This window comes from Schistocerca americana, chromosome 5, assembly GCF_021461395.2.
Source record: "Schistocerca americana isolate TAMUIC-IGC-003095 chromosome 5, iqSchAmer2.1, whole genome shotgun sequence".
NCBI lineage: Eukaryota > Metazoa > Arthropoda > Insecta > Orthoptera > Acrididae > Schistocerca > Schistocerca americana.
In genome coordinates, this window is record NC_060123.1 from 149,440,851 (window position 1) to 149,465,817 (window position 24,967).

A 24,967-nucleotide genomic window follows, 5' to 3' on the forward strand; every position below is an offset into this window, starting at 1 on the left:
TGATAAACATCATATTTTACTTTACAGTCTGCAAATTTGTCATTGAACATACTGTACATTATCCGCTCTTTTAGTTCAAAGTTTAAATATGTTACTTCTTTTTTTGAATAGCGTGAGGCTTTCGTGGGGAAAGACTTTATGTTTTTCGTGAATGAGTCCAAGGGTATTGTCTGGTATCTTCTTGGTGTTCGGGTCTTTCCCGCGTTTATCAATAGGTGTGAGTTTAACACGCGCTAATTCGACACTGCATGTGTATTCAGGTAAGCTTTATTGCTAATCAGTTTTGTTTCACTTCCGAGCATTATATGGTAAAGAAACGTTGCATCCCTACACTTTTCGCATTCTGTGTCGGAGTTCCGAGGAGGCCTCTGCTTTGCTTTCTTTGCTTCAGTAAGGTGCTGCAGACGTAAGTCCTGGGCATGTTCGGTAGGGAGATCAAGAAATTTTGCCAAAATATTATTACGTCAATGGAGTCATAACATTTCATTCTGCAGCTGAAAGGAAATTAATAACATGAGATTAGTCTTGCTGGTACCGTAATATTGATATTATTTGCATCTATAGGGTTTCCTACAGTTTTTCCAAGAAAGATTGGTATTTAAATGCAAGATTCTCTATCTGCTTTCCCTGGAACATAATCTCCTCTGTTATTTCGATAACGCAGCCCTTTGGTACGAACTGTCTTCGCCTTCTTACTATGATAATCTGCACTACTGTTCTTCCTTTTTGGAGCCAGAGTAATACAACCAACTGCAGCTCAGTGAACTAGACTTGGCCACTGTTTCTATGTTTCGATACGTCGAACTGTTTCAGTGTTTCGAAACGGCTATTTTTCACTGTTTCGAAACAGTGGTGTCTAGGATACCGAGACCAGATTCGATCTCTTGCCAGACACAGAAACTGTATCGCTGTCTCAATCCACTTACGCTTGGAACGGACTAATTGTATCGGAACAGTGACTTTTCATTCCGCTCTGTCTCGGACGAGATTCGGGCACGGTACAGATACTGAAACACATTTAACATCTCACTTCATAAAACACTTTCAAGTGCGTCGAAATCTTTTTAACACACCACAGCACGCAGCTTAAGGTTTCCGAAAATAAAGCTTCGTTTCTAATTGACTGCCCTGTTCCGAAATGGCGTAATATCTGCTTTATAAACACCAACAAACAATAAAATAACGCACACTATTCGCATTCAATATAATAAAAGTGCGAAAAACATTCAGTCAAATTACACATCTCTCATAACATACACGTGCTGCAACTATAGTCGAGCTTGATACATATATGAAGGTGCCACTGATAAACAGATAACAAGATCCATTGCTATGTGGAAAGAATATCATGTGTTGTTTCTACGCTGTTTGAAATAATAAAACCAATGAAACGACGTCTTTGAGTTATGGCCATCTCTGTTCTATGTGAGCGCATATTTTCAAAGCAGGAGCAAAAAATAACAGACAGACGATCCCGTCTTTCAAGCAAAAATGTATCAAAAATGATATTTCTGAACTGCTACTTAGAATAGGTACAGTAGATCTACTCTGAAATGAAACAGTAAAATCTCATATGATTTTGTTCTTCTCTGGCCAATGTGCACTGAATTTTTATTTGACTATATTTTGTTTAGTCCAGTAAATCTTACATGTAGCTACCTTACAAGAACACTTTTCTCAGATCTGTTGCACGCAGAAGACACTTACGATTACGCTCACCATTCAGTGAGTTTAATTTTTGGAGTGTGTTAATTTATGTGCTCGTGAATAATTATCTGAGTTATGTATGTTTATGTTTGTGTGTTGTAAATGTGCTATGTTTGGTTATTACACAATATAGGTATCTTAATACTTGTGTATTGTAGATAATTCTCAGGCAAATCAATAATGGTTCTGTACTTTGATTCTTTTGGTTTTGGCTTTCAGATACTGTGATAAAAATTGCATTTCAACAGCAACTTAACTTTATCACTGATTTACTGGGGAACTTTGTAATAAAATGATAATATATCTGCTTGCTGTGAGTAATTGAGGGAACTCCATATACCTGTACATCGAACAAACTTCCTTAACAAGAATTGTAAGTGGTGTTTGCCATGATATAGGTGTGACAAAGGCATTACACTGTATGAATTGCTTTAAATTTTAGTCTGGGTTTTATACTTCAAGGAAACATACCGAAAACAATGGAAAATTTAACTGTGAGTAAGAAAAGCGTGAGTGCCACAATCATAAATGTAAATTCAGGGCCTCGCTTCCCAGAATGCTATTTCAATAAATTATAACCCATGATATGCCTTTTCAAGAGCACATACATATCATCACTCATAAAACCTATCAAAATTAGGCACTAGAATTCAGGGAAACAAGTTTGGCAAAATCTGTTGTGTCAAACATACAAACTCTGACCTCAGCCAATTGGAAAATATGAAAGTCACACGACATGAAAGCAGCGCATTTGATGCAGGAAATATAACCACACTGCCAAGACATCTAAGTGAAATTTCCATACTTTCTGCGATATGATTGGCACTCTCGCACCTCATTTGTGTTTATATGACAATATTTATACAGTAGACACTCAATATGGTATAATGTGTCGGCCTATACAACTACGAAACACAAACTGTTTCACTGTTTCGAAACATTATATTGTACTGTCTCATTTATTTCGAAACAGTTATGTGTTTCAATTTGCCCATGTCTACAGTGAACATTAACATGACTGTTAGTGTGACAACAAAGGAAGTGGATAATTTTATCAACAATGTGTAGTAGCCTATTGGAAGAAAACAGATTCTGCACGTGAACGAGCAGCATCTGTCAAAACAAAACAAGTCAGTGACATATTTGGTTTCAACAACAAACAGTGTAAAGTGCACCACCTTTTCTACCATTTGTAGAAGAATGACGTGTTTTATTTCAACGCCAAACAATAGGCTATACTCTTGTATGTACTATTCAGTGAAAAAACGAAAATTGAAAATTTTGAGATATTTGGTTTCAACAGTTTGCGATTCAGATGAAAACATAGAAGTAGGAATGTTTTTCCGGACATGTAAGCACATGAAAAAAAACAAGACTTCACCAAATTATACTAATATCCCATACTTCTACAGTTTATCCACAGTCTAATATTAGACTGTGGTTTATCTGCTTCCCCCACCTAGTTGCCAGCTCACTTGTGCTGTTACCACCACGGAAATACGGAAGCGTCCGTCTGCTTTGACCCATGACGTCACAAATATGGCGGAAACAAAAACAAACACACACACTTTCCACAAGAAGCCTAATGACACTAACGGGACAAGCGCGGGAAATAGGGTATTTTGGGTGGGGGGCAAACTAAATATAAACAAATTTAGACGCCTTGCGTAGCTACAACGTGTAAGTGAAGACAGCCATGCATGAATACCCACCCACCTCCCCAGGGTCGTAACCCCTGTAACCCATAGGAGATAAAGATGCTTCAGTAGCTGATTAGTGTTTTTTGTCTTTTTAAAAAAAAATCTCACGGGATAGAACGAACAGATCAGAGAGATAAATAGAATAAACTAAAACAGAAATTCGAGGAAACAGATAATTAAAATAAGTAATAAGTGTTTTTAAATTTAAATAAAAAATCTCACGAGATAGAACGAACAGATCAGAAGTAAAGAAGTAAATCAGAAGTAAATAAAATAAGATAAAACAGAACTGGAGACAGCCACACTCAAACCAAACTCCGCGCCGTCATGACGTCACACACGACAACGCCCTTACGTCACGGGTCAAAGCCGACGCGTGGGATCGGACGCTTCTGTCGACCCACCACCACCACTGGGATAGGACAGGACAATAGTGGCATGTATAGTATAAACGAACAAAGTGTAGCAGGTCTTTCCGTACACATTACAAAGCCCATGAGCAGTGGGAAAGGCTTCCTATGCCCATCTGGGTTTGCTGCCACTCTGCCCGTAGCTGCACCTTATTGTGCTGGAGGGGCTGCTGGAGTGAAACAGGGCACACTAGATGGAGAGGGGCCGAGAGAACATTGTCGAGTTGTAGATGAAGTGTGGAATGATTTTAATAGCACCATCAACAGCACTGTGTGAGGCTACGAGAGCATCCAGTGCCGCACATGCTTAAACAAATTTCTCACCCTACTCCACCCAGGAGCAGATAGGAGGCATCTCTCCAGGCCATCCAACACAGCACTAGGGAGCATCTAAACCAGAGGTCATCAAACTGTGACCTGCAGGCCATGTGCAGCCTGGATCTCAGCCTATTTTATGATCATATGCAACTAGTAACTAACAGCTGAATCAAAAAACTTCGAGTAGCTTTAAGAGCTTCCAAAGAGTGTACTTTTCCTTCTGAATAATAAACAAAAATACTCAGAGACAGTAGTATTTTAAGATGTGCTTAAATTTAGTGAATGCGGCCTTGGGCTTAAAGTTGGCTGCCCACCTCAAGGGCAAGAGGGGTACTTACTGCAGTCATTGCAGTGGTACAGGATGTGAGAGGGGGAATATTTTATTGTTTGCCTTCCAGTAGACCCTTCTGACAACTCATGAGCATATGCAACTCACATCAATTAGCCTCTTTGGTATAAATTTTGACAGGAAAGTTACATGGATTTGTGAATGTGTGCTATAGAGACAGTTATTGTCAAATCCCACATTTGTGACAAGGGATATGAAATTAAATTAAGGCTATTGTAATACAAAGCACTGAGCAGAAGAAAAATGACATTCAAAACATTCAGTAATCATTTGTGATCATGCCTCATGATGTGTTTAAATATAAGCCCAGTTACTGTGTATTATGCCTCTATATACTCACAACTGAAATATGGAATTATTTTCTGGGGTAACTCTTCTCTTAGCCAAAAGCTCTTTAGGCTACAAAGAGAATTATAAGACTAATGGAAGGTGTAAAATGGAACAAAACCTGTAGTCCATTCTGTAAAAACTAGGAATCCTCCCACTTCCATGTATATATGTGTATGAGACAACCGTGTTTATGAAAAAAACTCAATGGAAAATCTGACACTCTTCCAGAAGAACGAAAATATCTACTCCTGTAACACCAGGCAAAAAGGAAACTTTCATTTAGAGGCCACAACACGACCCTGAATAAAAAAGGAACCCTGTATTGTGGGAAAGTTATTTATAATAAACTTCCCTCACAACTTAAATCAATAAATGACTTGACAAACTTCAAGTCAACTGCTAAGGCACGTTTGACTCATCACTGCTTCTATAGTCTCCATGAGTTCCTTCAGAAAGTTCACTAATGATTTGTATCTTTGCCTTAGTAATGTATCATATAAATGTTATAGGAATTTTAATGATTGCCATGTATATGTTGCTGTAATACAAATGTTAATCTGCCAGTACAGTAGATGCTCTTTCTGCTTTAAAATATCTACTCTTTATTTTTGTACAATATTTGCTCTGTATAGTGTAACTCAGTGAGCATTTAATGTAGAAATAATGAAATTAATGCAAATTTAATCAGGTAATTACAGTGTCACAACTTTAGGATCACTGATGATGGCAACAATCTGAAACAGAGAACAGTTGACACGAAGTATTTCAAATGCTGCTAGCTTTAACAGCCATTACTTGGGGGCCAGCGTCCAACTTCCTTCTCTATAGCTATAGTCTCTCAGTGGCTTACAACGTACTAATTTATCATGAGTAAGTTAGTAAAGGGTGCAGCAATTAGTCACAAATAAGGTTTATTGCATATCCAGATTTCAATCATTTTGGGGCCATCTCAGTACATTAAATGTAAGTTAAAATATTGTCAGTATTGACTCTTCAGCGAAAAAGTTTGATGACCACTGATCTAAATAAATGCTGGTACTTCAAATACGTTGTACAATGCTTAACAAAGCCATTTCTAATTGCAAAACTTATTCAATCAGTGCATGTGCATGATCTTGCCCCCTATTTCTTGCTCATAAAATCATCTACCTTCTACATATGCTATTGGATGAAAAGTATCTAGACACATCTGGACATTAATATGGAATGTATCATGCAGTTGAATCGTATGTCATATTTAAAATAAGAAAATCGCTACTGGTGGCAGGAAAACATTATTTTACAAACAAAGACATTACTTGAGCATGCAGGATTTGTGATGATTTGTCTGGTAGACGCCTGAGAAGTGTTCAACAATATGTATATGCAATTCCCAGGCTGGTTCCTTATTGCTGCAGTAAATGGGATTCCATGGAAGAAAGAGGAACTAGTTCACACAAAACTCCTTAGGGTAATTTCAGGGGACATGTGTTCAAGATAGACTGCACTGTAATTCAACTGATACCATTATATATCTTGCACTGAGGCTGTGGGAATGAGATAAAGAGAGATTAGAGTGCATGCAGACAGTCACTACTCTGTTGCAGTATGTGTATAGGGCAAAAACAAAAAATGCTAAAATCTCTATCAAATACCCTCCACCATGAAACAGTGATCTGTGATATAAGTATATATATGTATCACGGAAGGTGGATTCAGCATTTCGAGATCTGCATCACTTGACAATATTACACAGAACCATGAGATTACTGTATTTGTAAAGTACGTGTGCACAGGAATGCACTTGGGATAGCTAGGCTGAACCCAAAGAATGATTGTCAGTGAACCTCCATATTTGCTTTAGTTTCTCAGATTTTCTCATTGTGGTTATTTCACAGGATGTGTGGGAAGAAGTAATATGTTGCCCAGAATGCACACACTCAAAAGTTCAACAGTAGCCCTCTGTGATAAGAAATGCTTCTCTTGTAGCAGTTGTCATTGGAGTTTGTTGTTTAGCATCTCCGTAAAGTTTTTGCACTGACTAAACACTCATGTGCATGCTGCTTTCTTTTGATCTTGCCTGGTAAGGATCCCAGGCTGATGAACAATACTGAAAATACAGTCATATAAGTTCACTTTAGGTTGGTCCTAGGTATTTTATGGTTCTCACTGCTGCCAGTGATTTATCACCAATAGTATTACGGAAGGGTGGTGGGTCTCTTCCCCTATTTATATGCAGTATGATACGTTTACTTGTGTCTAGCATCAACAACCAGTCCCCGAACAAATCGTTGATCATTTGCAATTTACTACTGTCTTTTGGTATTGTTAACTTCTTCTTGGAGTTCTCAAAATTTAGGTGCATAAGCTCCAGTCCACCACATTTAGATACAATGTAACCATTGTGTTTAATCCAAATCTGAATGAATGTTTATAAAAAAAATTTATGTTTCCTTTAATACAGTAAATGTCCACTGATCCATTAATTTCTGTGTCTACTTTCAGCTGGTATTTACAGTAAACATTGATGTTTTGTACTCCCCAGTCATAGCCAAATGCAGTCATACACTATGTTTAAAGTAATGGGCCACACGACAAAAGTGAAGCAAATGCTTTTCCTTTGAATATCAAAGCTTAAGCTTTGGAGCTTATGTAAAAAAATATGAAGCAGAGAAAAGTCTTCCTTCGCCTTGAGCTCTGGCTTCAGCATTAGGTAAACTGTATGAATAAATAGTAGCTCTGACTTATTTCTGGAAGCAGTAGCTTCTAAAATGTGGAGGCTGGTCATTAGTAGACTCACATCTGCAGGGTGCAGATATAGCTCAATTAGCAGCATGTGTACACTGTGAAAAAAGCTGTGGATCACATCAATGTCCTCTTCGAGAGCATTGTAAAACTCTATATCATTTCAATGAAGAAAATGTTAACCGTATTGCAAATCATTTTCTGCCATACAAGGAGGAAAAAAGTGGTGGAGCACTATCATCAGAACTGAGGATGAAGACTTTCCTATGGTATGCATCTGATTTAGGATTCATAGTCCATCTTAGAAGCAGAAATTGGAATTCACCAAACTACAGTGAGTAGAGTTTCTAACAATATAATGGAAAGAGTTGACTTCTGAATCAAATATCCATCACCACCACATGATGTGACAGTGGCAAAAAACAAATGGTTGGAAAAATGTAAATTTCCGAGTGCTGTGGTGTAATTGCCTGTACACTTGTAAATTCTGAAATCTGTGCAGTTCGATGACGAATATATGAATGGAAAGGATTACACTAGTATAGGTGCTCAGGCTACACGCAATGTGAAGGAACAGCTTACTAACATTGCAGCTAGCTAGCTCGCTCGGATCAGTAATGACAGTCAAATACAGAGAAATTCAAGTGTCAAAGAAGTGCTAATTGACTTTAAGAACACTGTTCTTTTGGGTGATGAGGGCTATGGCCTAGAGCCCTAGTTGATGTCCCCAACCCAATCCAACAGGGAAAGTCATAAATCATTCAACAGGCTTTTATAAAAAGAGAATCATGACAGAGCATTGTTTTGGTCACATTGCTGCTTTGCCCTGCATAACATTGTAAAACATCTACAGGATGAAGATTTTGGAGATACTGCACTGGATTTACATGATGATGGTGATAATGAAGAGGAGTTTGTAACTGAGAGGGAAAAAGACAGCATGTTGTAGTTCCGATTCAAAATGCAGGATTTTTAATTATTTTATTTATGAAAATGTAAGAAACTGCTAATCGTCTACAACAAGCTATTGGTAATGAGGTCTAAAGAACAGTACATGTATATATTAAAATTATTTTCGTTTTCCTCCTCTTGAGTATCATAGTTCACCTATGAATTAAGGAAGTTAATTGTCATAGCTACTGCGGTAAGGGAGGACCCACCACATTGGGTACACTAGGAAGTTCCTCAGAAGCAGAGTCTATGGACAAAACAATTGACACCTGAGGTGTCTCATGTGATGAGTCAGATTTTCCACCATTGCTACACCCTGAGGCAGCAGCCTGAATGTGACTGACCATAGGCAAAAGCACATTCAGCTGTTTGCAAACTGCAGCCAGCTCCTTCTGCATGTGCACACAGCATGCACACATCCTCACCATCCTAGCAAGACTAACTGTAGTAGTAAACTATAAAAGCAGACAGAATAGTAGATATGCAGTCTGCTAACTTCCTGATGTGTCATCAATGGACACTGATGTGTTAATGAGTATGTAGCTTCCTATTCATTAGGCTACGGACTGAGTGAATTCACCCTACAAATCCACGAGATTGAACCTCTTAAACAGAAAAACATGCACAAAATTTATTAAATATACTACAAGGAAAACACAAAAAAAGATAAACAGTTAACTTGCCCCTCTGTAGATGTATGTCAGTCGAGAGCTGTAGCCTGACTCATTTTTCACTGCAGAAGTGCACTCACTTGTGACACTGCAAACTTTTGTAATTGTTGAGTTAACACTACCACTAGAAGGAGAAAAACAATTGCTTATTTTCACTACTTTGTTTGTTTCTTTTTCTAATTCTAAATTCTTCTTTCTTTATTGTGCACCAGTTAGATGTTTGTACTTAACTTTGAAAGGTTTCATTTTTTCAGTAGAAGTATGCAGATAAATATGAAAAATGATACAGATAAATATCAAGAAGTGATACAGATAAATATGAAAAAGTGATAACTTTTGAACTGTTCAAGTTTGAAATATATCACACCAATTAACACTACAACTGTTATTAACTTCCTGTGAAGGAAGCTTCTCTGAATCTTAAGTTTGCTGATGCCTAGTCATTACTACACTACAACTGACCTGTTTCCTTGGTTCATCCATGCCCCCACAGGATACTTATAGCCTGATTCTCCAGTGAAACTGTAGTGGTGGTTTCCATCACCTGGCTGAGCTTTAATGTCTCTTATGTGTTTCCTCAGCTTCCTGCATTGCCTCCATGAAACTGGGTTCCCACCATTGCAGACCCCTACCTCCCCGGCTATCAAGGCTATTTTAAGAATCATGCACACTCTGAATGTTTTGGAGTTTGCATGTATGTTCTGGAATCTGTCTGCATCTTTGGAATCTGTGGCTGTTCGCGTGAGGATGTCTGCAGATTTTACCATCAGTAATGTGTATCCTCCTGATGGTGAAGTGGCTCAGAACACATTGTGTGCATTGATTTCTCAGCTCCCCCCACCCTTCCTCATTTTGGGTGACTTCATTGCCCATAATCCTTTGTGTGGTGGAACTACGACCACTGGCCATGTCAAACTTATTGAATAGTTGCTCAGAGAGATCAGTCTTTGGCTCCTGAATACTGGTGCTCTCACACACTTCAGTAGTGTGGCATATGACTCTTATTCAGCTGTTAATACTTCCATCTGCAGTCCTGGTCCTCTCTCCTCCATCCGTTGGAGAGTCCATGTTGATCTGTGTGAGAGTGATCACTTCCTGATTGTCCTGTCCCTCTCTCAGCATCACTCACCTGGATGTCCACCCATGCTCAGGTCTGCCACCTAATAAAATGACAAAACAAGAAAGCAGGGAACAGTATGTTACTACCATTGGATTGCATACCCATCCTCCTCAGGTTTGGATGAAGATTCTACACCTCTATGGACACGAGACCCTCACAGCTGTACCAAGTATCTCCTTGAATGGTGTTGTCTATGCTGGCCCAGATGCTGTTACCGAAAATTTTGCTGTGCATTATGCTCAGACCTCTGTATCTGAAAATTATCAGTCTGGATTTCTTGTCCTCAAACAATGGGTGGAGCAAGTTCAGTTACTTTTCACTACACACCACCTGGAGCCTAATAATGCTCTTTTCAGTGAATGGGAATTCCTCATTGTCCTAGCCTTTTGCCCTGACTTTGCTCCAGGGCCAGACCATGTCCATAGTCAAATGCTCAAACACGTATTAGTGGATAATTGACATCACATACCAGCCCGTTTCAACTGTATCTGGACTGATGATGACTTCCCATCTCGGTGCCGAGAAAGCATTATCATACTAGTTCTGAAACTCAGTAAACATGGACAGCTTTTGCCTGTTTGGTCTCACTAATGTTCTCTGCAAGTTGCTCGAACATACGGTGAGTCGATGTCTGAGTTGGTGCCTTGAGCCTCAGGACCTTTTAGCTCCATCACAGGGCAATTTTCACCAGGCCCATTTTACTCCTGGCAGTTTGATCTGCCTGGAGTTGACAACATGTTATCACAGTCTTCTTCAACTTACAAAAGGATTATGACACCACATGGTGTCAGTACATCCTTGTTACCCTACATGAGTGGGGTCTTTGGGGTCCACTCCTGATATTTGTCTGGAACTTCTTATCACATCGTATGTTCTGGGTTCAAGTTGGTGCTCGCACATTACCTGTCATATACAAGAGAATGGGGTCCCACAGGGCTCTGTAATGAGTCTGCCTCTTTTTCTTGAAACTCACAGTCCTGGGCTCTCATGCATGGTTTTGGTTTACGGTCACCAAGACATGCATCATGCACTTCTGTTGCCATTGTACTATCCATCCACAACTACAACCCTACCACAATGATAAATTTCTTGGGAGTGTTATCACTTTTTGGGACTGGTCTTTCATGCTCAGTTGATGTGGCTTTCCCATCTTAAGTGAAATTGCTTGTCACAAAGTAACACTCCTCACTACCTCAGTAAACCAGCTGGGGCACAAACCGCTCTACACTGCTGCGGCTTCGCAAAGCTGTGATCCTGTCCCATCTCGATATGGGAATCTGGCATTGCCATCAGCACTGCGGATGCACTGTGTGATCCAACTTGCTACAAATGCTTTATGGACTAGCTCTGTGAACAGCTTACTCATGGTGGATAGGGTCTCTCCACTATAGATCAGGTGCCAACAACTGCTGCTCAGTTATGAGACACATATTCACTGCTCTGCTGAGCATTTGAACTATTGTATTCTTTTCGTGTTGGGCGTTCCACCTCCCATAACAGAGGTCCAGGGTTGGAGCTCCAATCACAGTTCACATATAGTGCCTCTACTCTGAATTTCACATTTCTGCACTGCCGCCTCCTGTCCATGAGCAATCATGCATGTGCCTGTGGTGTGTATGCTGTCCTCAAATCTGTCTCAACTTATCCTTTAGACTGGAAGACTCTGTTGGCCCTATGGTTTTTAGCTGGCTGTTCCTGGTTGTCCTTGATGCATTTCTGGGTTTGTAAGTGGTATATAATGATGACTTAATGGTCAAGAGATGAACTGGTTTTGCCTGCACACATGCAAGATCCAGTAAACTGTTCTGGCATAACCACAAGTGCCAGAACAAAGATATGGAATGCAAGAGCAGAGGAGGCAGTGCGGAAATGACAGCCAATGGTGTGCGGAATTGGACCGTGCTACACCAAGAGCGGCACCTGGAAGAAGGGAATATAAGCACTGCTCCTGCTAGCCTTGGCCACGCATATCAGCATTGTGGACATTGATTATCAGTGACATGTGATAACTTGCCTGAACAGTTCACATACACTCCTGGAAATGGAAAAAAGAACACATTGACACCGGTGTGTCAGACCCACCATACTTGCTCCGGACACTGCGAGAGGGCTGTACAAGCAATGATCACACGCACGGCACAGCGGACACACCAGGAACCGCGGTGTTGGCCGTCGAATGGCGCTAGCTGCGCAGCATTTGTGCACCGCCGCCGTCAGTGTCAGCCAGTTTGCCGTGGCATACGGAGCTCCATCGCAGTCTTTAACACTGGTAGCATGCCGCGACAGTGTGGACGTGAACTGTATGTGCAGTTGACGGACTTTGAGCGAGGGCGCATAGTGGGCATGCGGGAGGCCGGGTGGACGTACCGCCGAATTGCTCAACACGTGGGGCGTGAGGTCTCCACAGTACATCGATGTTGTCGCCAGTGGTCGGCGGAAGGTGCACGTGCCCGTCGACCTGGGACCGGACCACAGCGATGCACGGATGCAGGCCAAGACCGTAGGATCCTACGCAGTGCCGTAGGGGACCGCACCGCCAATTCCCAGCAAATTAGGGACACTGTTGCTCCTGGGGTATCGGCGAGGACCATTCGCAACCGTCTCCATGAAGCTGGGCTACGGTCCCGCACACCGTTAGGCCGTCTTCCGCTCACGCCCCAACATCGTGCAGCCCGCCTCCAGTGGTGTCGCGACAGGCGTGAATGGAGGGACGAATGGAGACGTGTCGCCTTCAGCGATGAGAGTCGCTTCTGCCTTGGTGCCAATGATGGTCGTATGCGTGTTTGACGCCGTGCAGGTGAGCGCCACAATCAGGACTGCATACGACCGAGGCACACAGGGCCAACACCAGGCATCATGGTGTGGGGAGCGATCTCCTACACTGGCCGTACACCACTGGTGATCGTCGAGGGGACACTGAATAGTGCACGGTACATCCAAACCGTCATCGAACCCATCGTTCTACCATTCCTAGATCGGCAAGGGAACTTGCTGTTCCAACAGGACAATGCACGTCCGCATGTATCCTGTGCCACCCAACGTGCTCTAGAAGGTGTAAGTCAACTACCCTGGCCAGCAAGATCTCCGGATCTGTCCCCCATTGAGAATGTTTGGGACTGGATGAAGCGTCGTCTCACGCGGTCTGCACGTCCAGCACGAACGCTGGTCCAACTGAGGCGCCAGGTGGAAATGGCATGGCAAGCCGTTCCACAGGACTACATCCAGAATCTCTACGATCGTCTCCATGGGAGAATAGCAGCCTGCATTGCTGCGAAAGGTGGATATACACTGTACTAGTGCCGACATTGTGCATGCTCTGTTGCCTGTGTCTATGTGCCTGTGGTTCTGTCAGTGTGATCATGTGATGTATCTGACCCCAGGAATGTGTCAATAAAGTTTCCCCTTCCTGGGACAATGAATTCACGGTGTTCTTATTTCAATTTCCAGGAGTGTATCAGCAACACTAAATTATATTGCAAGTCACCCCTCGTTTGTGACAACTACTTGTAAATCTCCAAAGTTAAGTATTGTCAATTGTTTTATAGAAATAAAAGTACTAATGTTATTTGTTTGAATTTTTGTATAGCATTCCGAGAATGCAACATCCCGTAGGCACCCTATTAGTGATGAGTGGGCAAGATCCCACAACTGGCGACGAGTCTACAAACAACCTACATGCCTGGTGGCCAAGATCTTCTTCTTCTTCTTCTTTCTTACTTCACAGGAGTGCTCACTTTGCTTTAACAGTTTCTGGTCATTAGGTGCTGCAGCCACAAGCATTGGATGCCGCACAGCTAATGCAGTTGTTTCAATTTCAGATGAACCAGATTTCTACCCTGCTCAACACCATGCAGCAGCTCTTCGCCATCACTGCATGCCCGACAGAACAAGCACTGCCTACTACTACTTTTCAAGAGTTTAGTGAACAAGACGAGGAAGGGCTCGAGTGGCTGAACCAGTTCAATGTGCATATGGTAGCTCACAACGTCCCAGGTATTGTGAAACTTTCCTATCTATTATCCACATTAGGAAGTGCAATGTTCAGATTAATTCAAAAACTCTTTCCTAATGCCACTCCAAGTGATGCAGTGAGACTCACTAACAAACTATTATGATCAACAAGTGAATGTGGTAGCAGCTAGGTATCAATTCTTTGATTGCAAAAAACTGTCAGAACAAACATATTGTGAATGGGTAACTGATTTGCAATGTTATATTGAGATATTACATTGTGTGATGCGATTGTGTACAATGTACCTGATGTCAAAATCAGAGAACAAATTTTGAAACAGTTCAATCCTTCATTTCAGCAAGTAGTGCAAATATTAGATCAGTATGATTCCAGTGCCTTGTAGGTGCATACATTTGAGCAGTTGGCTATTCATCAGGTTGAGTCCCTTAATTGTGATCGCACCAGCAGCATGCGCTAGACATGCAAATTAAACAACCTTGCACACCATGAAAGGATTTTACTGAACAAGTGGCAACACAGGCAAACAGAATTAAGTCTTGCCCTAGGTGTTATTCACGGCACATGCGCTAAGACTGCCTCTCCTGCCAAGTTCAGTGTTATGCTTGCAGTAGGAAAGGACATGTGCAATCTGTGTGTTTGCAACGGAACACACGTAAGATTTTGGCCCACTCATAGAAATCTAGACACAATGTCCATGTCATTAATGCAGTATATTCCAAGCCTGCAGCTAGCAAACGTGCAGTTTTGTCAGTGATACATCACTCAAACAAACTTCTTTTCCATTTACTTATTTGTGGGAAATTTCAAATGCCTCTATCACATTGCTAAATCATCACACATGTGAAGTGTTAGGCTCCCCACACCTGTCTAAAATTAGCATACAACTGATGGCTTGTAATGGACAAGACATTCCAGTTCTCGGAACATGTACTTTGCCTGCCATGTATCGCACTCGCATATACAAACAGTGAATTTAACAGTACTACAATCAAGCGAGTGTGAGAACATATTTGGACTTGATTCTTTGATTTGTTTGCTTTAACACTCAGGACAATGTGTTGTCAGTGTCTGCATTCAATGCAAGAGACAGTGTAGCTAGCTTGCTAAAAGAATTCCCAAAATTCTTTTCTGAAGGTTTAGGCAAAACTAATAATTTTATTGCACATATTACACTGAAAGACAATGCTCAGCAAAAATTTTGCCAGGCCACAACTGTTCCCATTGCATTATGGGACAAAATCGCAGCTGAACTTAGAGAATTGCAAGGTAATGGAGTTATTGTGCCCATATCAGCTAGTAAATGTGCAAATCCACTGGTTTTGCTACCCAAACCTTCAGGTCGCATTCGCTTCTGTGTTGACTCAAGTCTACAGTCAACCCACAAACAGTTATCGATACTTATCCATTGCCACACCCAGAGGATCTTATGGACAAATTAAGTGCTGGACGCTACTTTTCAAAAATTGATTTGCGCAATGTGTATCTTCAAATACCGCTTGATGAAGAATCTCAAAGTGTGTGTAGTAAATACTCATTTGGGCTTGTTTAAATATTTGCATTTGCCTTTTGACTGTGCTTCTGCACCCTCCATTTTCCAACAGTGTTTGGAACAGCTGACTGCGCAAGTACCAAATTGTTCAAACTATTTGGACGATATTGTTGTAGCAGGTCATACACCTGAAGAACATATTGCAATTTGCGTGCTCTGTTTCGTGTGTTATCTGATGCAGGGCTAAAGTGTGGACTGGAAAAGTGTGATTTTTTTTTTCTTTTTAACCTGAGTTGCAGTATCTTGGTCATGTTATAAACAGTCAAGGTGTACATCCTCTTCAGTCACTTTTGTTAGCCATAAGAGACTTGCATGTTCCTCGCAATATCACAGAATTGCAGTCAGTTCTAGGGAACATGAACTATTATATTCAGTTTATACCAAATGCTGCAGAAATCACAGCTCCACTGCATCACTTGCCTTGCAAGAATGTCCCCATTGTTTGGACAGATGAGTGCCAAGAAGCTTTTCAAAAACTTAAAGATGCATTGCTCAGCGATCGATGCGTAGTTCACTTTGACCTGGACAAACCAGTGGTATTGTAAGTTGATGCTTCCTCTTATAGAATCAGTGCAGTGCTTTTGCACAGAATTGGTGATAAAGACAGACCTCTTGCTTTTGCATCAAAAGTGTTGTCCAAAGCTCAGTGTAACAATTCTCAAATTGAAAAAGAGGCTTTGGCTATTGTGTATGATGTCACCAAATTCCACCACTATTTGTATGGCACAAAATTTTATTTAGTAACAGAATACAAGCATTTGTAGCCCTTGTTTCATCCAGTGAAACCAGTTCCTGTACGAACTGTCAAAAAAATTGCAAAGATGGGCTTTTTTGCTGTCTCAATACCAGTAAGAGATTCTGTATCGTTCAACAGCTCGACATGGTAATGTGGATGCACTTTCCCGTCTTCCGATTGGCACTGATACAGCTTTCACATTTCTGCTGCATCTTGTTGGCACACAGATGCTCAGGATTCTGAACTGCTTCAGTCTTTTCTGCTGAACTATAAAAAAATCACACAGGCCTCGGAAGCTGATTCAGATTTGGACATTTTGCTCCAGTACATTCTCACATCTTAGGCTTGCTCCTTGCATAGCATAAAGAACTCTGTAGTGCGCTGATACTTTGCACGTCAGCATAGCCTTGCTGTACAGATAGGTGTAATTCTTGTAGAAAATAACAGTGGACAGTCCTGTGTGTTGATCCCTACAGCTTTGCAAAAAGAGGTATCGCTGTTACTTCACCAAGGAGACTGGGGGATTGTTCATGTGAAACAGTTAGTGTGGCTACACTGTTCTTGGCATGGTATGGATGCCCAAGTAGAACAGATGACGTCACAGTGTCACGCATGTGCAGAAACTCAGTCTGCTCCACCACAAAAGTTCTCGTCTTGGCGTGAGTCGCAATCGCCATGGCAACGTGTGCACATTGACTTTGCAGGTCCTTTTTGTAACGCCCGTTGGTTAATTGTGGTTGTCTCATATAGCAAGTTTCCTTTTGCTGTGCCAATGAACTTGACGGCGTCACATAACACAATTCAGGTGTTATCACTGATTTTTTGCTTAGAAGGTTTACCTGAAGTAATAGTGTCAGACAACGGCCCTCAGGTCATGTCAAATGAATTTGAAACATTCTGTGAGTGCAATGACATACAGCATCTAACTAGTCCACCATTCCATCCACAGTCAAATGGCAAAGTGGAACGTTTTGTCAGAACACTCAGGCAGCAGATTGTCAAACTTCACTCTGCACAGACCAGGGATGAAGCCTCGCAACAGTTTCTCACCTTGTATCACTCGCACCAACGAGATGGACCATCACTGGCGGAATTGTTTCACAGCCACCACCATCACACACTGCTCCACCCTCCTCAGTATCCATCACTGCAGGAAGGCCACAAGTATTGCTTCACGCTGTGTGATATTGTCTTTTACAGGGTTTTTAGCGTCAGTAGATGGTCGGCGCAAAGCGAGATCATCCAGCGACTTTGTGCTTGCATTATCTGGTTTCAGATCCAGATAGTTTGCAGTGCCACCATCGACATAAACTTTGCTTCTGTCATGTACATGATTATCTTTCAGTCTCTCTTCCCCCAGATTCATGAGTCCAGTGGACAGTGTGGCAGCAGCAGCCGCCAGAGATTGTCATCACGACACCGTGGGATGAGCCCATGGAGACAGAGCCTTCGCCTCCTCTCCCTCCTCTCGTCCTACCGATGGAGCTGGATCCACCTAAACTGCAGCAGTCACTGCCTTCTTCATCTGGTTCTTAGCAGCAGGAGGTGGACATGTACCCTTCTGGTCGCTTTCCGGGGGATGTTCCTGCCAGAACGCAGGCCGGATGGTGGGGTACAGCCATAAGCTGATCGTCCCCTGCAGCCATGGCTTCCGGTCCGTCAGTGTCCACACTCCTGCATCCCCTGTCATGGTCGCACACCATATCCGACAACAGTTTGTTGCTTTAGGGGAGGGGGGGAGGAATGTTCTGGCATAATTACAGGTGCTGGAATGTAGATACAGAATGCAAAGGCAGAGAAGGCACTGAGGTAACACTGGCCAATTGTCGCACCAAGAGCAACACCTAAAAGAAGGAAACATAAGCATCGCTCCTGCTAGTCTCAGCAGCTCAGATCGGCACTGGATTGCGGACATTGGTTATCAGTGACGTGTGACAACTTGCCTGAACAGTTCACATATCAAGGACTCTAAATTATATTGCAAGTCACCCCTTGTTTGCAACTACTACTTGTAAATCTCCAAAGTTAAGTATTGTGAATTGCTTTATAGAAATAAAATGACTAAAGTTATTTGTTTGAATTGTTGTATAGCATTCCGAGAATGCAACATCCTATAGGCACCCTATTAGCGACGAGTGGGCAAGACCCCACATAAGCTCTGCCAAATGGATGTAGTGTACTCAATGCTAAATTGGTGGCCATCAATTGAGCCCTTATTCACATTTGTTTTTTCATCAGCGAGACGCTCTTAATCAGCAGTGATTTTTTGAGTAGTCTTCAGGCTATTGACAGCACTACCTTGACACCCATTGGATCTCCTTTCTGATCTCCATCTAGTTGGACAGTTGGTGGTTTCTTCTGAGTCCTTTGTCACATTGGGATCCCAGGGAATGAACATGCTAGCCCATCTGGCTACTAGGATGCCAGCTTTGTTGATGGGGGTACTGGAACTGGACCTTTTGTTGACTCTACGGTGTCAATTGTTGAAAGCTTGGAACATGGAATGGTGTGCCATGGCTTCTCCAAACTGCAGGCAGTACAGGGAACCACAACCATGTGGTTGTCTTGCCTGGTGCTTCTTGCAGGGAATCTACGATTCTCTGTCGGCTTCACATTGGCCACACTTGGCTCACCCACGGTCATCTCCTACAATGTGAAGATTCAGTCCACTATCAGAGTGGTGTGTATCTGACGGTGACCCACATCCTGCTGAATTGCCCTAATTTGGCTAACTTATGATGAAATCTAAAACTCACTAACATGCTCCCTCTGGTGCTAGCAGACAAAGCCAAAGTGGCTGATCTGGTTTTACATTTTACTTGTGAAGGCAGTTTGTACTCCTGTCTGTTAGGATGAGCACATTGGCCTCATCGACCATTTGAGGAATTGGTGGAGTGCCCTATTTCCTGCTCTGGCCCAGGAGGACCAGCATGGCTCCTGCCCTTCCCATCTTTTTGTTCTGATTATTCTTTTATTCTTTATTGTCTGATTGCTGTTGTTCTCTTTCCTCAGATTTTATCAACTCATCTGCATTGTTGGTTTTCTTGTGGTAATGTAGGGAGAAGGAATACCGGTCAGATGCAAAAGGTGCATCTCCATCCACATAACATTTGCTGGGGTCCTCCAGCTGCTTTCTGGGTCAAGCAACTCACTCACCTTATTCCTTCTTGCTACACTTTCGCTTCTACTTGTTCCTCTTCTTGGTTTAGCTGATTCTTAGTCACAGTTGGGTTTCTGGGAGTTTTTTTTTATGTGTCCTTCCTTTCTAGGACTGTTCCTAGCTTGATGCATGCAGGATGGAGGGACTGATGACTTCGTAGTTTGGTCCCTTCAACCCAATCAAACCAGTCCAGTCCAATCTTCAGCAGCAGCTCAATGAAATATCAATCAAAACACTGCCTCATGCCTGCTCAAAAGATGACGCCCACAGCACCAAGTCCATAGTGCCTACAAACAAACTTCATATTTGTGTTGGTACCACATGTGTTTCCTCACTCAAGGTAGATGTCGTGGTTGAAGCTCTCACCACTGCAGTCCAAGGCACAATGGCTGACGCCATTCCATTTAACTCACCACAACACTACTCAGCAGCACTGCCCTTGTGCAGGTTCTGGATCTTATCTCATTGAGAAACCATTCCAGGAGACTGGCAGGACACCAGGATACTGTTGTATAAACTGCATGTTAACAGGATCCAGGGTATCATACAGAATAGAATATGAACATTGGCTGTGTAGTAGCCAGCATGACACTTCACCAGGAAAAAACACTACACAGCAATGCTACAGGGTCTGGACAGCTGGGCATACTCTGGCTGAGCTCATGGCCAGCACACAAGCAGTGTCTTTCACACCAAATCTGGTTCATTCTAATTCAGAATTCACTCTTGAAACTGATCAGGAGTTTACACATCTTGTGGTCCAGTCAGTGTGCATTGAAATTAGATGCATTAAATTACATGGACTATTGAGCACTCCTTGCCCAGGAGAGCCCCTGTTCATGAGGGCATTCAGAACTATGTTCTCAGAGAGTTCACACGGCTGAAGCTAATGAATACCTTACATGCGTCACACATGCCATCCTGCAACAGCAATAACACTTTCCTGCCTATTGGAAGGCAGCCAAAGTCCTGATGTTAAGGAAGCCACAGAAAGGCCCCTTCCTCCCAAAGTACTACTGCCCCATCAACTTTCTGAGTGCACTCAGCAAGGTTATTAAGAGGGTAATACTAAAACGATTAACATGGTTTTGTATTGACAACAACACCCTGCAGCCAGAACAATTCAGCTACAGGAATGACCACTCCACAACACAATTCCTAGGATTGGTAGAGTACGTAACACATGGCTACAACATGAACATGTTCCTGGACATCAAAAAAGCCTTCAGTCTTCTCTGGCACAATGGCCTCATACGAAAACTCATAGACATTGGGTTCCCCAATGGACTGATAAGTCTTGCACACTCATACCTCACAAACAAATGTTTCAGCATGGACATTCAGGTCAAACCAGCACAGCATGTTACACAACCAGGGGTATACCAAGACAGCATCCTCGGCTGCTCTTGTTTAACCTGTACATTAATGATATCCCAACCACACACAACGCAATAGTAGCTATCTAAGTGGGTGACACTGCCATCCTTGCCAAAGACTGTAAACCATTGCACGTTTACAACAGACAGCCCTCAGAACTGCTGAGCATTGGTTGGAGTGATGGCATATTAAAGTAAGCTCCAAAAAGTGAAGGGCAGTTCTATTTACTCACAGACCAAAACTACTACGCAAACACCAAGACTGTAGACAGATAACACTACACACATGCTCGACACACTTCTTCACGAAAGTCGGATATCTTGGCATCTGGCTGTACCAGAAGCTTACTTTGGGGGACCACATACAATACATGACCAACGGAGATAATGTGGGGTTCAAACAGCTATACCCAATACTCAGCAGGAACAGTACACTGTGTAGGAATGTGTCCACATTCAGGACACTGGTTAGACCATTGATGATGTACGCAGCTCCTGTCTGGGAATACGCAGCAGCTAAACACCTGAACTGCCTTCAGAAAATACAGAACAAAATTCTAAGCGTCTACATTTACATCTATACTCTGAAAACGTCCATGAAGTGCATGGCAGAGGGTGCTTTCCATTGTACCAGTTATTAGGGTTTCTTCCTCCTCCATTCACGTATGGAGTGTGGGGAAAATGGGTATTTGAATGTCTCTGTGGGTGCAGTAATTATTCTGATCTTATCCTCACAATATCTATGTAGCGATATGTAGGGGGTTGTAGTATATTCCTAGAGTAATCATTTAAACTCGGTTCTTGAAACTTTGTTAACAGACTATTGGGATAGTTAGTCCGCCCCGATAGCTGAGTGGTCAGTGTGACAGATTGCCGTCCTATGGGCGCAGGTTTGATTCCCAGCTGGGTCGGGGATTTTCTCCACTCAGGGACTGGGCATTGTGCTGTCTTCATCATCATTTCATCCCCATCCAGCTCGCAGGTTACCCAATGTGGTGTCGAGTGTAATACGAGGGCAGTTCAATAAGTAATGCAACACATTTTTTTTCTCGGCCAATTTTGGTTGAAAAAACCGGAAATTTCTTATGGAATATTTTCAAACATTCCCGCTTTGTCTCGTATAGTTTCATTGACTTCCGACAGGTGGCAGCGCTGTACGGAGCTGTTAAAATGGCGTCTGTAACGGATGTGCGTTGCAAACAACGGGCAGTGATCGAGTCTCTTTTGGCGGAAAACCAGGGCATCTCAGATATTCATAGGCGCTTGCAGAATGTCTACGGTGATGTGGCAGTGGACAAAAGCATGGTGAGTCGTTGGGCAAAGCGTGTGTCATCATCGCCGCAAGGTCAAGCAAGACTGCCTGATCTCCCGCGTGCGTGCCGGCCGTGCACAGCTGTGACTCCTGCAATGGCGGAGCGTGCGAACACACTCGTTCGAGATGACCGACGGATCACCATCAAACAACTCAGTGCTCAACTTGACATCTCTGTTGGTAGTGCTGTCACAATTGTTCACCAGTTGGGATATTCAAAGGTTTGTTCCCGCTGGGTCCCTCGTTGTCTAACCGAACACCATAAAGAGCAAAGGAGAACCATCTGTGCGGAATTGCTTGCTCGTCATGTGGCTGAGGGTGACAATTTCTTGTCAAAGATTGTTACAGGCGATGAAACATGGGTTCATCACTTCGAACCTGAAACAAAACGGCAATCAATGGAGTGGCGCCACACCCACTCACCTACCAAGAAAAAGTTTAAAGCCATACCCTCAGCCGGTAAAGTCTAGGTTACAGTCTTCTGGGACGCTGAAGGGGTTATTCTGTTTGATGTCCTTCCCCATGGTCAAACGATCAACTCTGAAGTGTATTGTGCTACTCTTCAGAAATTGAAGAAACAACTTCAGCGTGTTCGTAGGCACAAAAATCTGAATGAACTTTTCCTTCTTCATGACAACGCAAGACCTCACACAAGTCTTCGCACCCGAGAGGAGCTCACAAAACTTCAGTGGACTGTTCTTCCTCATGCACCCTACAGCCCCGATCTCGCACCGTCAGATTTCCATATGTTTGGCCCAATGAAGGACGCAATCTGTGGGAGGCACTACGCGGATGATGAAGAAGTTATTGATGCAGTACGACGTTGGCTCCGACATCGACCAGTGGAATGGTACCGTGCAGGCATACAGGCCCTCATATCAAGGTGGCGTAAGGCCGTAGCATTGAATGGAGATTACGTTGAAAAATAGTGTTGTGTAGCTAAAAGATTGGGGAATAACCTGGTGTATTTCAATGCTGAATAAAACAACCCCTGTTTCAGAAAAAAATGTGTTGCGTTACTTATTGAACTGCCCTCGTAAGACCTGCATCCAGGAGGTCAGATCTGCCCCGCAAGGGGCCTCTCGGCAAATGACACCAAACGCTCATTTCCATTTTTGGGATAGTTTACATATATCTTGAAGAGTCTTCCAGTTCAGTTCCTTCAGTATCTCTGTGTCACTCTCCTACAGATGAAACAAACCTGTGACCATTTGTGCTGCCCTTCTCTATATATGTTCAATATCCCCTGCTAGACATCATAGGCAACACTCCCAGATATACTCGTACAGTAGATCCTCACAACAAATACTGCCTGGAGACACTCTCAGATGTATTCAAAAAACACGCCACATGACTATACAGAAAAATCTAATCACTCGATCAACCCTCACATCCTACACATGGAAAGCTAGATCGCAACCATAGAAACAGAAACACTCAAAGACACTGCTCCTTACAGGCTAATCATCTATGGTATTTGTGCAGTCACACAAAGGACAAAAAAGGTGAGCCCTTACATAACAACCGCTGATTAGCATTGTTAGCTGAGCCCTAACCAAAAGAACAGGCAATTGCAGGAAAGTCCAACACAATACACAAACCAACTCCCAATGCAAACCACCCCTATCAATTTTTTTTAAGGACCATTGAACTGGCTAACATATTATGCCACTGCTATGCTACAGGAGCAGCCACAGGAGCTGGTCCAAAAGACTTTGTCAGTGCCCAGCAGTAGTGGTGACCATCCCCCCCCCCTTCTTGACAGGACTGAGTCATTATATGACAAACCTAGCTATGACTCACCCCCCGCCGCCCCCCCCCCCCCCCCTTCCATGAACCATGGACCTTGCCGTTGGTGTGGAGGCTTGTGTGCCTCAGCAATACAGATGGCCATACCGTAGGTGCAACCACAACGGGGGGGAGGCGAGGGGGTGGTATCTGTTGAGAGGCCAGACAAACGTGTGGTTCCTGAAGAGGGGCAGCAGCCTTTTCAGTAGTTGCAGGGACAACAGTCTGGATGATGACTATTCTGGCCTTGTAACACTAACAAAAATGGCCTTGTTGTGCTGGTACTGAGAACGGCTGAAAGCAAGGGGAAACTGCAGCCATAATTTTTCCCAAGTGCATGCAGCTTTACTGTATGGTTAAATGATGACGGCGTCCTCTTGGGTAAAATATTCTGGAGGTAAAATAGTCGCCCATTCAGATCTCTGGGCGGGGACTACTCAAGAGGACGTCGTTATAAGGAGAAAGAAAACTGGCATTCTATGGATCAGAGCATGGAATGTCAGATCCCTTAATCGGGCAGAGAGGTTAGAAAATTTAAAAAGGGAAATGGGTAGGTTAAAGTTAGATATTGTGGGAATTAGTGAAGTTTGGTGGCAGGAGAAACAAGAATTTTGGTCAGGTGAATACAGGGTCATAAATACAAAATCAAATAGGGGTAATACAGGAGTAGGTTTAATAATGAATTAAAAAAATAGGAGTGCAGGTAAGCTACTAAAAACAGCATTGTTGTTGTTGTGGTCTTCAGTCCTGAGACTGGTTTGATGCAGCTCTCCATGCTACTCTATCCTGTGCA

The 24,967-nt window shown here is 42.7% G+C and overlaps 1 long non-coding RNA gene across 1 annotated transcript; it reads left to right on the plus strand.

The window, feature by feature from the left end:
• The first annotated feature begins 1,303 nt into the window (after nucleotides 1-1,303).
• Nucleotides 1,304-18,541, plus strand: LOC124616739. Its single transcript, XR_006979876.1, has 3 exons — nucleotides 1,304-1,532; nucleotides 14,099-14,273; nucleotides 17,899-18,541. It is a non-coding gene; the product is annotated as an uncharacterized LOC124616739 (long non-coding RNA).
• The last annotated feature ends 6,426 nt before the right edge of the window (nucleotides 18,542-24,967 follow it).